This window comes from Schistocerca serialis, chromosome 1 (assembly GCF_023864345.2).
Source record: "Schistocerca serialis cubense isolate TAMUIC-IGC-003099 chromosome 1, iqSchSeri2.2, whole genome shotgun sequence".
Taxonomy (NCBI): Eukaryota; Metazoa; Arthropoda; class Insecta; order Orthoptera; family Acrididae; genus Schistocerca; species Schistocerca serialis.
The window spans coordinates 938,894,582-938,907,934 of NC_064638.1; positions in this window are offsets into that span (position 1 = coordinate 938,894,582).

Consider the following 13,353-nt stretch of genomic DNA (forward strand, 5'->3'; position numbering starts at 1 on the left):
CGCTGAAGACGACACGTCTCCATTCGTCCCTCCATTCACGCCTGTCGCGACACCACTGGAGGCGGGCTGCACGATGTTGGGGCGTGAGCGGAAGACGGCCTAACGGTGTGCGGGACCGTAGCCCAGCTTCATGGAGACGGTTGCGAATGGTCCTCGCCGATACCCCAGGAGCAACAGTGTCCCTAATTTGCTGGGAAGTGGCGGTGCGGTCCCCTACGGCACTACGTAGGATCCTACGGTCTTGGCGTGCATCCGTGCGTCGCTGCGGTCCGGTCCCAGGTCGACGGGCACGTGCACCTTCCGCCGAGCACTGGCGACAACATCGATGTACTGTGGAGACCTCACGCCCCACGTGTTGAGCAATTCGGCGGTACGTCCACCCGGCCTCCCGCATGCCCACTATACGCCCTCGCTCAAAGTCCGTCAACTGCACATACGGTTCACGTCCACGCTGTCGCGGCATGCTACCAGTGTTAAAGACTGCGATGGAGCTCCGTATGCCACGGCAAACTGGCTGACACTGACGGCGGCGGTGCACAAATGCTGCGCAGCTAGCGCCATTCGACGGCCAACACCGCGGTTCCTGGTGTGTCCGCTGTGCCGTGCGTGTGATCATTGCTTGTACAGCCCTCTCGCAGTGTCCGGAGCAAGTATGGTGGGTCTGACACACCGGTGTCAATGTGTTCTTTTTTCCATTTCCAGGAGTGTAACTGCCGAGACGGTTGACGTCTATTGGGATATCTTGCAGCACACCTCGTACGAGGACGAGTTGCATTCTTCCTACACTCTCCACACAGCATGAGCATGTCGGCTTTCTCTGCACAGGTAAATCCCGTCGTCGACTGACGAACTACTGCTGGGACTGTCACACAGTAACGAACTAGCAAGTCGCAATGGAATGCATTCAAGGAACACACAAGCCCACTGCAGGGAAACATAACAACATCGTACCTAGCAACTAGATATTCACAGGCTGAATGGCATGAACAAATGTCGATGCACAAAATCTCCAAAATACGGTGTCTCTTAAACGACTCGCACTATAATCCTGGTTCAAACACAGCTGCCTCTCTAATTTACCACACTTTTGGTTTGTGAACGGCAACAGGCATTGTTCCATTTAAAAATGTATATTTGCAGAAAAACACACTTTCTAGTTATTACTACAATGTCTTTACTGACTAGTAATACGAGCGTTTGGCTACCAATTCATTCTGTGAAAACTACGCATCAGCAGCGCTTTTCATTTACGCAAAATTTGCGGCGCAAGTTTTAGGTGACTCCCCCCATATACCCTCCACCGCTAGTGTTGTCACCTATCGTCTGTGACTGGTTATTGCGCGTTGACGTAGAACATAGGAAGCGGTCACATTATTGTTACTGGATCATGTAAATCAAACTGAAATATCTTTAATACTTAAATGCAGCAAACTCGTTCTGCATCCGAATACCAAATAAACATATGTTAATGACAAGCTACTCATTATCCATTACCACGAAAGGCACTCATCATAAAAAAATTATAAATGCAATAGCACGCTGAACGAAGGGAGCAAGATTAAGAAAAGTATTTTCGTCTCACTGTAACATAAGACAATATTCTGTACGATCGCAAATACACATTCGAGCCTTAACAAACGTCAAACTAACAGTTGATGGACAGCAAGTGCGGATTCAGAATTAACCGAAATCAAATTTTTGCTGATGATTTACAATTCTGTCAAATGGTGTGAAGTTGACCGATTTTGGGCTTCAAACACAAATGTTTCTGAAACCAATAATATTAATAAATTGGTTTTTGTTTCGGACCATGAATATACTGAACTGCAGTAATAAAAGTTTTGGTTTTGTTACATTCTGCTCTAACAGATCAAGAGATTAAAAAAAGGCCATGTAGTTTTACTTCCGTTCACCAGGGGGGGAGGGGGGGCTGACTGTGACCGATTATCTGTCAAGTAATAATTGTGGATTGTGTATGACTGTAGAATGTTATTAACTGTTCAGAAACTTCATCAATAATTGAAAAATAAGAAAAATAAATCTGGTCTAGTAATTAAAATTTAATAATAATTTCAGAGGACCATACAAAAGAAGCGACTGGACGAAAAAAATTGTTGTACGAAATTCGGAAGAAACACACCCAAAGAACGTGTCCATTGTACAGTTAACCCCAACGAGTCAATTTCTAATGACCAGTCTGTACCTTATTTTGGCTAATAAAAAAATAGGAGCAAAGACTTTCTGATTCGCCCTGGTACATTGCGAAAATCTCAAGTATTTCGAAGTTTCTGATAGATCCACGCATACTAAGGCGGTATAATTCTTCATTCAAGTGTTTTAAGACATTAAGAGTAGCTTTTACAGGAGGTTACAAGCCTAGAAAATAGGGAACCATGCACTACAAGAGTATAGACTTCTAGAGGATATGGAATGACATTACGGTATAAGAAGTGAGCATCTGTCAAACGACCGCTTCAAAAAGTCCATCAAATTCCATTTATGTGAAGTTGTGATAAATTGAATGTTTTCAAACTGAAACGCCCGCCACACGATGCTATTCTGCCATTGGTGTATCCTGTACTTTTTTTCCATTTCCCCCTCAGCAGCAAGGTTGAAGGGAGTCTACTGGGGTACACTTATATGTGGCAACCGAATGTTGTAATGATACTAATGTAAACTGAAATGAAACTATTATATTATAAATGATGTACTTCTCTGAAGAGCTGTATGAAGATGATCGCTGACTGTGCACGACCGCCGATTCAAAGATACTGCTTCGGGTCTGAGATTGTAGTGTTGGTGTAACAGAGCGCTTGGCGTACGGCAGCTGTCTGTGAGTGAAAGAGGATGGAGTAGGCAGTTTTTGTGGTGTGGTCTGTAATGCCACCAAGTGTTAGATTATAGTGTAGGAATTACGAGTACATGTATTATTGGAAATATAAACGTGGAAGCCTTCTCGCAAGCAAGGTGAAGAAGTTAAATTTTTATGACTTTCGTTTTGCCAGTGCGTTAGTGTAAATGAGTTGGCTGCTAATTGGTAACAATGAGTTCTATGTTGAGTAACCCTAGAAAGTACGTGAACAGATTTGATGTGTAGACCAGTTACATATTTCCCTTTTGTAACATTTCTAAGATTTAGTAGCACGGGTATACGTGGTTTGATGATTTATCTTTATGCTTCTTCACTGAGTTTAGATAATACTTGCTGTATAAATCTCATTGTTTGCGACTCATTGTGATTTTTCTGAGTAATGTAATTTCAGCTGTCAGATGTTTTGAAAAGCAAAACTTAACTTCGAATACATTCTCCCTATTGAAGAGCAAGCCGGGGTGGCCTAGCGGTTCTAGGCGCTACAGTCTGGAACCGCGCGTCCGCTACGTCGCAGTTTCGAATCCTGCCTCGGGCATGGATGTGTGTGATGTCGTTAGGTTAATTAGATTTAAGTAGTTCTAATTCTAGTGGACTGATGACCTCAGATGTTAAGTCCATAGTGCTTAGACCCATTGGAACCATTTGAACTATTGAAGAAGTCAGTGTTAGTAATTCACCGAAATCAGTACCCCCTCCGGGTGCAGGTCATATGTTTTTCAAGGACACTGAATTTTTCTTAAATGTTTTTTTTTATCAGCCAAAAAAATTTCATGTATATTTCAAAGTATTACGGCCAGCGTTGCACACCGCTGAGCTTGTGGGTACTACATTTTATTCCTCTGCATGAGAGATAAGAATATATCGCGCTCCACTGTTGCTGCTTTAGAGGTAAGACAATTTTATTTATTTGTTATGCGCACAGGGACGAAAGTTATCAGTTTCGAAGAGGGCCAGAGGATTCAGCATCTAAGGGGCTGAATGTATTTTTCAGTGATTGCATTTCTTTATTGGTATTGGGAGTTGCGTTGTCCAGTCAGTTCGTATACAGTTTTTGCTTACAATAACACAGAGTAAGCACAACACTTGCAGTTACTTCACGCTACACGAAAACTCCAGTTTTGTGTACACTCGCAGTTCAGGCATTCATTTCAGCAATCCCAAACAAATTAATAAAGAAAGTTACAAGGTCACGGTTAAGAAAATTAGGCGCTGCCCAAAAATACTCCCTCTTCTTCCGAGGTGGCCCAGGTATGCTAAATCGATGGACTCCCCCGTTATACATAAGAACGTTCGCCAGCCTCAATAGCTGCTGCAAAGAGAAGCTGGTGTAAAACAGTTCACAAGAACAGTAATGCAGTTCTTGAATACTGTGAGTACACCCTGAATAAAACGTGCGCTAGAGAAAGGTCACGACGGTGTGTGTGTGTACGAGATAATGACGGTACCAGGCACGAGGAAACACTCGCCCAGATGTACCGAGGGCGACCGTCCCCACTCCCCCCGCCGCCGCCCCTACGCTCTCCAACCACACACACACACACACACACACACGCACACACACGCCCCCACGTAGATGTAAATCTGGCTGACACTGGCGTATCCCGTGAACAAGGAAATACGGGCCAGTCGCCCGGGCTCTGTCACACGCATCCGCCAGTCGATATAAATTTATATCAGAGATGGCGCCGACACTATAAAGGAAGGGCGAGCAGTGGCAAGAGTGAGAGAGAGAGATCGAGGGTGCAGTCCATAGTGTGAAAGCAATGAGGAAGAAACGTCGATAAGGACGCGCTGATGACGTCGGGGGCAGGGGCGTGAACGCCGGCAATCTGCGCGATGCGACGCAACCCGGCGACAGTTATCTGTTTGCGAAGATGCGCGCGCGTGGCTGGGATAGCGGCACGTGCAGCGCGTGCGCAGGAAATTGCGTTCCCTGGGCCCGCATGTTTTTTGTGCTCCTTGCGCCGAATACTGAATTTACGTAACTGTTGAAACGGTTGCGACCGTGACTGGCGGACTTCCCTTCATATCCTTTGTAATCTTTGCATTGATTGATTTCCGCAAAAAACTAACAATGGCACAGCCAGTGTGTTTTTTGTACTTATTTTTTTACGAACCAATTACCCAACGTCAAATGTTTGTACGTTCGACCCCGCTGTTCAACCTGTGAGGGAAAGTAGGAGAACAGGTTATAATCAAGCTAAAATTGTTATTTTAACACATTCATAATAAGTAACCTAAAATCAGTAGTACGTAGTACTAGCGCAAGTTTGAAATATACACTGAAGCACCAAAAAACTGGTATCAGCATGCGTATTCATACACAGAGATATGTAAAGAGGCAGAATACGGCGCTGCGATCAGCAACGCCTATACAATACAACAAGTGTCTGGCGGAGTTCTTAGATCGATTACTGCTGCTACAATGACAGGTAATCAAGATTTAAATGAGTTCGAACGCTGTGTTATAGTCGGCGCACGAGCGATGGGACACAGCATCTCCGAGGTAGTGATGAACTGGGGATTTTCCCATACGACCATTTCACGACTGCACCTTGAAAATCAGGAATTGGGTAAAACATCAAATCTCCGACATCGCTGAGGCCGAAAAAAGATCCTGCAAGAACGGGACCAACGACGATTGAAGAGAATCGTTCAACTTGGCAGAAGTGATATCCTTCCACAAATTGCTGCCGCTTTAACACTGGGCCATCAACAAGTGTCAGCGTGTGAACCATTCAACGAAACCTCATCGATGTGGGCTTCTGGAGCCGAAAGCCCGCTCTTGTACTCTTGATGACTACACGACACAAAGCTTTACGCCTCGCCTTACCCCGTCAACACCGACATTGGACTGTTGATGACTGGAAACATGTTGCCTGGTAGGACGAGGTACGTTTCGAATTGTATCGAGGGTATGGACGTCTACAGGTTTGGAGACAACCTCATCTATTCATGGATCCTGTATGTCAACAGGGGACTGTTGAAGCTGGTATAGGCTCTATAATGATGTGGGACGTGTACAGTTGGTGTGATATGGGACCTGTGATACGTTTAGATACGACTCTGACAGGTGACACGTGCGTAAGCATCCTCTCTGATTACATGCATTCATTCATGTCCATTGTTCATTCAAAAGGACTTGGGCAATTCCAGCAGGACAATGCGACATCCCACATGTCCAGAATTGCTACAGAGTGGCTCCAGGAACACTCTTCTGAGTTTAAACATTCCCGCCGGCCACCAAACTCCTCAGCCACGAACATTATTCAGCATAATCAAAATATCTACTGGTGTAATGCCGGTCCACAGTGTCCAACGGGCACAATATTTCGGCGATCATACATGTCGCCATCCTCGAGGATCGATGCCGTGAACACCAGAGGCACACTTGACTGATGTATCCGAGCAAGTCGGCGGTCGCTGAACATTGTTTGTCGGAAAATCACGCTATGGAGTATGAACGCACGAGGATTCGCACCAATGACGACTTCATAAACCGTGACTGTGGATATAATCTTAGCAAGGCTTGGGAACCAGCGATTGGGTTAATCAAGAGTAAATCGAGCAAACGTATAGTTATGACGACCACGGCGGACAGAGCCATCACACCAACGTCATCTCAGACGCCGTCGCGATCTGTTCCACCGCGTCATCGTGGCGCGGGGCGCGGACAGCGGAGGGTATTTAAATCGGCCGCCGCCGCGACCGAACCCAGTTCCCCCTGAGCAGCCATAGCGGTGTTTAGTATCCCGTCAACAACAGTGGTTGAGGAACTGCGCACTTAGAAGGGACGCTTATGTTTAATATTAGTGAATATAATTTAAATTATCTCCCAAGTTCTGGTGGGATATTAGAATACTGACATGCAGTTAGACAGTAATATGGGATGGGTAATCACTTTTATTTTCCGATTTGGCTGCTCTCTTCAGGTCGTATTCTAGCTATTTTAATTTATTTGTAAAGTTTCATCCTCTTTGCTCGGTTTGCCATTAAACTAACCCGTTGAAACCGCAGTTGCCTACGCTGTGTTGTGAGTGCAGTAGCGCCAGTGAATGAGAATGTGTAACAGAGATGCATCGGTTAACTGTGCTTGTACGCGTACTGTATAAAATGTCACACATGTACACTGATGAAAACTACGCAGACATGGGATATGTTTACGGCTTCTGCGAAGGCTGTGCACCTGCTGCTGTCGAAGAATACGGCCGGCGCTTTCTCACACGTGTAATTCCTGATTTGGAGTGTTTCCCAAAGTTTCCACCACATTGGGTGAAACAGATAGTCTTACAAGTTCCCGTTTTTCTTCTGAGCGTGTAGTTCAACAATCTGTGCAGCAACAGCAATCCATTATTGCAATTGGGCATTGTAATCCTTAATACCCATACTTGGGACTTCCTGGACGTATGAGTGTCCCACAGTCTGTTAAAGTATGAATTTTTCAAACAATACTTTGTAAACTCCATGTTGTAATGTTTACCACCTGCTGTACATGTGTAAATCTGGCATTGTATTGAATAGTACAGAAAATGAATAACAAAGTGCATTAAGTGTGTTCAATCCTGAGAGCCATCAGGAGTAGAGTTTTGCTACAAATGATCGCTTCTAACATATCCTTGAATACTGACCATTCCTCCTGGGCATCCTGTATTGAATGTGTACGTTCTGACCCATTGCCCGACTACTCTTTACACCGAAGAAGCAATGACAGAAATGAAAGAGACGTTCAGGAGTGTGATTAAAATTTATGTCAAGAAACGTCAAAGGCAAGATTTACTAATGACACTGGTGTGCTCAATCCAAGTGAGGAAGAATTACAGAGCCTGTTGGACGGAAGGCACAATGTAATGAACGAAGAATATGGACTGAGGGTAAAAATAAAGAAAGAAGAAAGTAATAGGGTGGAGAAGAAAAGAGTTTAACGGTAAACTTACCAAACTGAGGACATGAAGGAGACGAAATGAAGGAATGCTGTTGCTTTGGAAACAAGGTAACACATAAGGTAACAAGGTAACACATCCCCCAGCCTGTGGCTAAGCCATGTCTCCGCAGTATCCTTTCTTTCAGGAGTGCTAGTTCTGCAAGTTTGGCAGGAGAGCTTCTGTAAAGTTTGGAAGGTAGGAGACGAGATACTGGCACAAGGTAACACATGTCGGATGCGGCAAGGAGAATATAAAAATCAGTGAGGCGCAGGCGAAGAGGGCATGCCTCAGTTTCGGGAAAAACTTCAGAGAACTTTTCTGGAGTGCATCACTGTACGGAGGTTATTTATGGACGGTGGGAAAACCACAACAGAAGAGAACAGAAGCGTTCGGCGTGTGGTGTTACAGAGGAATGATGAAAATTAAGTGCACTCATAAGATAAGAAATGAGGCGGATCTCCACAAAACGCATGAGAAAAGAAATATTCGGAAAACACTGACTAGAAGAAGGGTCTAGTTGAAAGGCATATGTTATCATGGAATAACTTACATTGTATTTGAAGGAGCCATGGAGGAAAATTAAAGTGAACCATTTAGGATGTTACGTGTAAGCATTAGTCTGAGATTAAAAGACAGAGGTGGAAAAGTCGTGGTGCTTCGTATCAGACCATTCGGAATACTAAAAGCAAAGTATAGGGCCTTGGGCTGGCGTTTAGATTAGAGCCTGCAGTAATTAGTCAACGGGCAAACATGAAATCAATCAGATATGTGAATCGAAAACCAGGTATTAACGATCTTAGCAACTGATGTGATTTCAGGGCTGAGACTAAAATCATAGGGAGCAAAAACTGGCTATTTTTACCCTGCTATCACTATTTATCCACAAACGTGGAGTTACTGCACTCTTGTGTAAATGATATCCATAAACAGTCACCGCTATGAAATAAATTTAATCTCAATGCCAATGTAGACTGTATTAAATGATGTGCACCAAAAAGTAGGAGAGAGAATAATTTTAATTTTGTCTGTACATTTTTTCTATGTGGTCAATTACATCACATAAATCTGTAATTGGGAGTACTGTGTTCATTTATTACTCTAGCAGATATATCACCTCTAAGTGAGGCACTGAGAAGACGTACTGATCAGTAAATGATCGTTTAAGGGCAGTGTTAACAATAGTATATAAATGGCCAATGTTAACTCGGATAGAAACAGTCTTCTTTGTTAGCGGCCTTTCGTAAACTCATACTTTAAAAGACGCCGAGACTAGCGGAGGAACGTAACGAAGAAAAATGAGACTGTTTTGGGAGAGGGCTATTTCAAGCAACATTAGAGTTCCGCCCTGGTAATGGCAGTCAGTCTGTGGGTCGTTAAAGTGATATATTGTACTTTAGTCCACCCCGAACTATAGCAGAAATGCCAAGTCTCGTAAGAAGTTCGTTTCAGAATCAACCTTGGTGAAAGTGCACTGGGGATTTTGAAATATAGTGGTGTAAATGACAGGCATTCGTGACGAGATTCTGATACCTTGTATTACATGAAGACCTAAGTTATACAACCTGTAGCACTGCGAATTAAATATTGATTGAATTTTATTTGCAAGATGTGGGAACCGAAGCTGCGACCTGTGCTTTGGCACCCCGCGACTCATAAGTGCCATACCAATCCGTACGACCAACAGTGGCCGCCAATAACATTCTGTGTGTTAGAGAATGTTTGAAATAATTTCAAACTTGTTTCTCAGTGTATGGTTGTAATTTATAGCGATGGGACAGTCTGCCATCTTTCGAATTTTATGGCTTGATTTTATCCCAGAAGAGGAGTAAAATGGAGCACATGATCGTAATTGGCAACTCTTCCAGAAAGTATTGCCTTTAGGCGCGTTTCTATTAAGAGAACTTCTGGACAACATGTGGCATGAGGTACAGACGCATGCGGCAGGGAGTATTTCAAGCGAAGCAACTCGCTGCGACGTGTAGCGAGTAACAATAACTTATGCCACATGTCGGGGCCGTATCGGTTTTGGCGTATGGGCCACTGTGCGCCAAACACCCAGCGTGTCGTGCTATGTTGCCAGTACCCAAGTGGTAGTGGATAAGTGCGACAGAAAACGGGCTACTTGCAGTGGAATATACAGAAAACAGCCTTATTTATTGAAGACTGCCATGCTTCACCGGAGCTGTGGAAGTGCTTCATATAAAGACAGGAATGTGAAAAGTGATAAATTAAAACTACTCGCTAACAAGGAAGAATGTTCAGTACATAAAGTAAAAAAGAAAATCAAAAAAGGATAACTAATCGAAAGAGAGATTCATCTCCTAAAAAGGAGAAATGGTTTTTTTATAATTTCCTGACAGTTTTGATAGATGTTGTCATTCCAAGATAAACCTTCTCAACAGCAGAAGACTAAGAGGTAAGTTAATTAACATTCCTAACTTATTATTTATAACAGAATAATTTAACTAGTGACTGGTACAGAGAGGGGACAGTGGCTATACCCCCTTAGAGATTACAAATGCAATCTGTATACAATTAATTACTAAATTAATAAAACCGACAAACTGCAGGGGCGGATACCTGGTTGGAAACGGAGGAAACAAGGTCCTGTAAATACGCGTAGTTGCCACAATAGATGGTGTTGACGAACGACAGTTCCTCTGAACATGTGCCGCATGTTCCCTGTGCTTTTCAGGCTGTGTGACTGGTGCAGCGTACTGTAAACAGCAGAAAAGTCAGGTAATCATTTCGGGAACAACGCGAGATGGTGTCTGTGTACGGTCAAGTTGACGGAAACGGTCGAGAGGCACCAGAGCTTCCAAAATAAGCACGCTCACAGACGCTAACCACAGCACACACAACATTTCAAGCCCATTTTAGGCCTTTGTGTGATCACGCGTCCTTTCAGTGAGAAAAACGTGTAGGGAGAGGCGAATTATGCGTACACCAGATTTGGAGGACCGCGTTCTTCAGGATATTGAGACGAACCTTAGTACAAGCGCCAGGCAAGTAGACCGCCAACGTGGTGTAAGCAGAAAAACGATTAAGTGTATCATGCACGGCAACCGCTGATATCCATATCACCTGCACCAAGTGCATGGATTATCAGCAGCTGATTTCCCTCTACGGGAAAGATTTGATAGATGGTTTTTGCATCACAATTATGGGATTTCTGTTATCAGTGTTCTTTACCGACTGCGCCATGCCGGCTTCGCGGCTAACGATATTTGTTCAGAGATGTTAACCTTTCGGCGCTTGAGAGCCCGTCGCTAGGTGGCGCGGCAGGGAGCGGATCGACAGGCGAGCGCGAGTGAGTTTAGTGGTGAGGTGGAGAGAAGACGGTTCGATTGCCAAAGATGGGGAGGTACTCCGGTCGGTGAAGAGGTGTTTTGGAAAAGGCACTGTACAGGCGACAGCTGTAAACGGCTGTGTCTTGTGATGGTCTGCGCAGCCAAGCAGTTGGTGGCCGTTAACCGATGACATTTTATTGGGAGATTGTACTGGTGACCTACTTCTTTGATGCTGTTGGACGATTATTTTGCTGGACTGATAAGGTGACATTCTATTTCTTTCACTGGCAACGCACTTTCTGCCTTCCGTACTGCAAGTTCAAAAATGGCTCTGAGCACTATGGGACTTAACTGCTGAGGACATCAGTCGCCTAGAACTTAAAACTACTTAAACCTAACTAACCTAAGGACGGCACACACATCCATGCCCGATGCGGGTTTCGCACCTGCGACAGTAGCGGTCGCGGGGTCCAGACTTTAGCGCCTAGAACCGCTCGGCCACTCCGGCCGGCAGTACTGCGAGTGTACCTCACCTAAGACAAAGTATTAGCGAGTGCTCAGTTACGAAAATCTGATATTAATCAATGTTGGGGTCGGACACTACCCAATTTGCTGCACCATTCTGATCGAACTGTCATTGCTTGGTGTCTAGTAGTGTCGGCATTCTGCCTTACAATCCAAGCCGTGGGGCTTGTTGTGTGTAATGTTCTAAAAGTGAGTGTTTAGTTCGTTCCAGACAATATTGTGCATCTTGAACTGTATGATGTACTCAAGCACGCTAACTCCATGAGACACTGGTGCGGAGGTTTGAATATCGGCATCAGGGAAGTGAAATGGGACGCACCTACTGTACTTCGCGCCCTCGGTCGGGCCGATAAATCGGGTCCGAGCGGCACAACCAGTTGTGGCTGATGTCGGCTGCTCCGCAGGACTTTCATGCCCGCACTTGGTCGATGCGGTGAGCTGGGAATGATTTCTAAGAGAAGTGTCTAATGTACCTAGTTGAGAGTCGTATGTAAGGCTACTGTTTCTTTTGAATCAATATATTTGGTCAAGGTTTTAAAATTATCTGTAAGTGAGCTTGCGATAGCCATCTCGGTATGCAGTGTTTTCTGTTTTCTATAAAAAGGTATTACCTGTCTCATTTGAAAACTTGTTATACATTTGTTATTAACTACACCCAACTGATAGGCTTGAGGCTTAAATGTTCTCTGACTGGGAGTTTATTGTTATAAATGTTACTTCTTCACTATTTGTTAATGCAAATTACAGCTATTCACAGTTCATGTGTAAGGTTACTTTGTTTTAAATGAGTATATTTGGACAAGGTTTTAAAACTGTAAGAGAACTTAGTGTAGCCCTTTAGGCATTCAATGCATACTATTTTTTTAAATATCAAAAAGTATTATCTTTCTCACCTGAAAAGTTTCTGACACTCACTCCTTTTCACTTTCGTCAGACATCAGCAAAAACACCTTGGGAGTGCGTTCGCGTCGCTAGAATCAGCGACTGGATTTAGGAGTGGATCCTTATTCTAGGACAGAGCACATTGGTGTTTAGCTGAACACAGTTTGTTTAATTTAAGAATTATTGTCAAAGAAGTAAACAAATTTACATAGATTGTGACGTGACAATGTCAGGACAGTTGTCAACATAACACAACAATATCAGATTTAAATAGAGGGTTCTCTACAAGATTATTCTTGCTACTACACTGTGAAGTTGGCCAGTATTACGACGAATCATCCGATTCCGGTTCTACGTTCAGTGCTATTTACAATGACAATCAAGTCTACAGAGTATGGTTAGTTTTCGTGACAAGATGAGCTTACTGAAAGTTGCTAGAGTTCACAGTGGGCGCAAGCTGGTGAACCGACAAGTTTACGCCTCTGCCAGCGGCAATTACCTTTTAGCTGCGATCTGCTGTCGGCTACATGGCTGCCCTCGCCCTCTGAAAATCCTATAAAAAGCTAATCAAAATCTTTACTGATTTTATCAGCTCAAACTGACCTATGTTTCTCGTTAGGCGAGAAAACATGCACTCATCCCTACTCTGGAAAATATGACGACGTACACGTGCTTAGGTGGTGCATCATGTATACTTCAATGCCCTCTCAGTTCTCGCAAGAACAATTAACTACGTGGCTGTTTCGTTTCTCCGCTATTTTAGCTCAATGACTCTTCAGCTAATCTCTAGCTGAATGTCAGCCAAAGTGAACGCAGTGTTCACACAAAATTTCTCTTTTTGCTTCGTACAGAGCGTGATGCG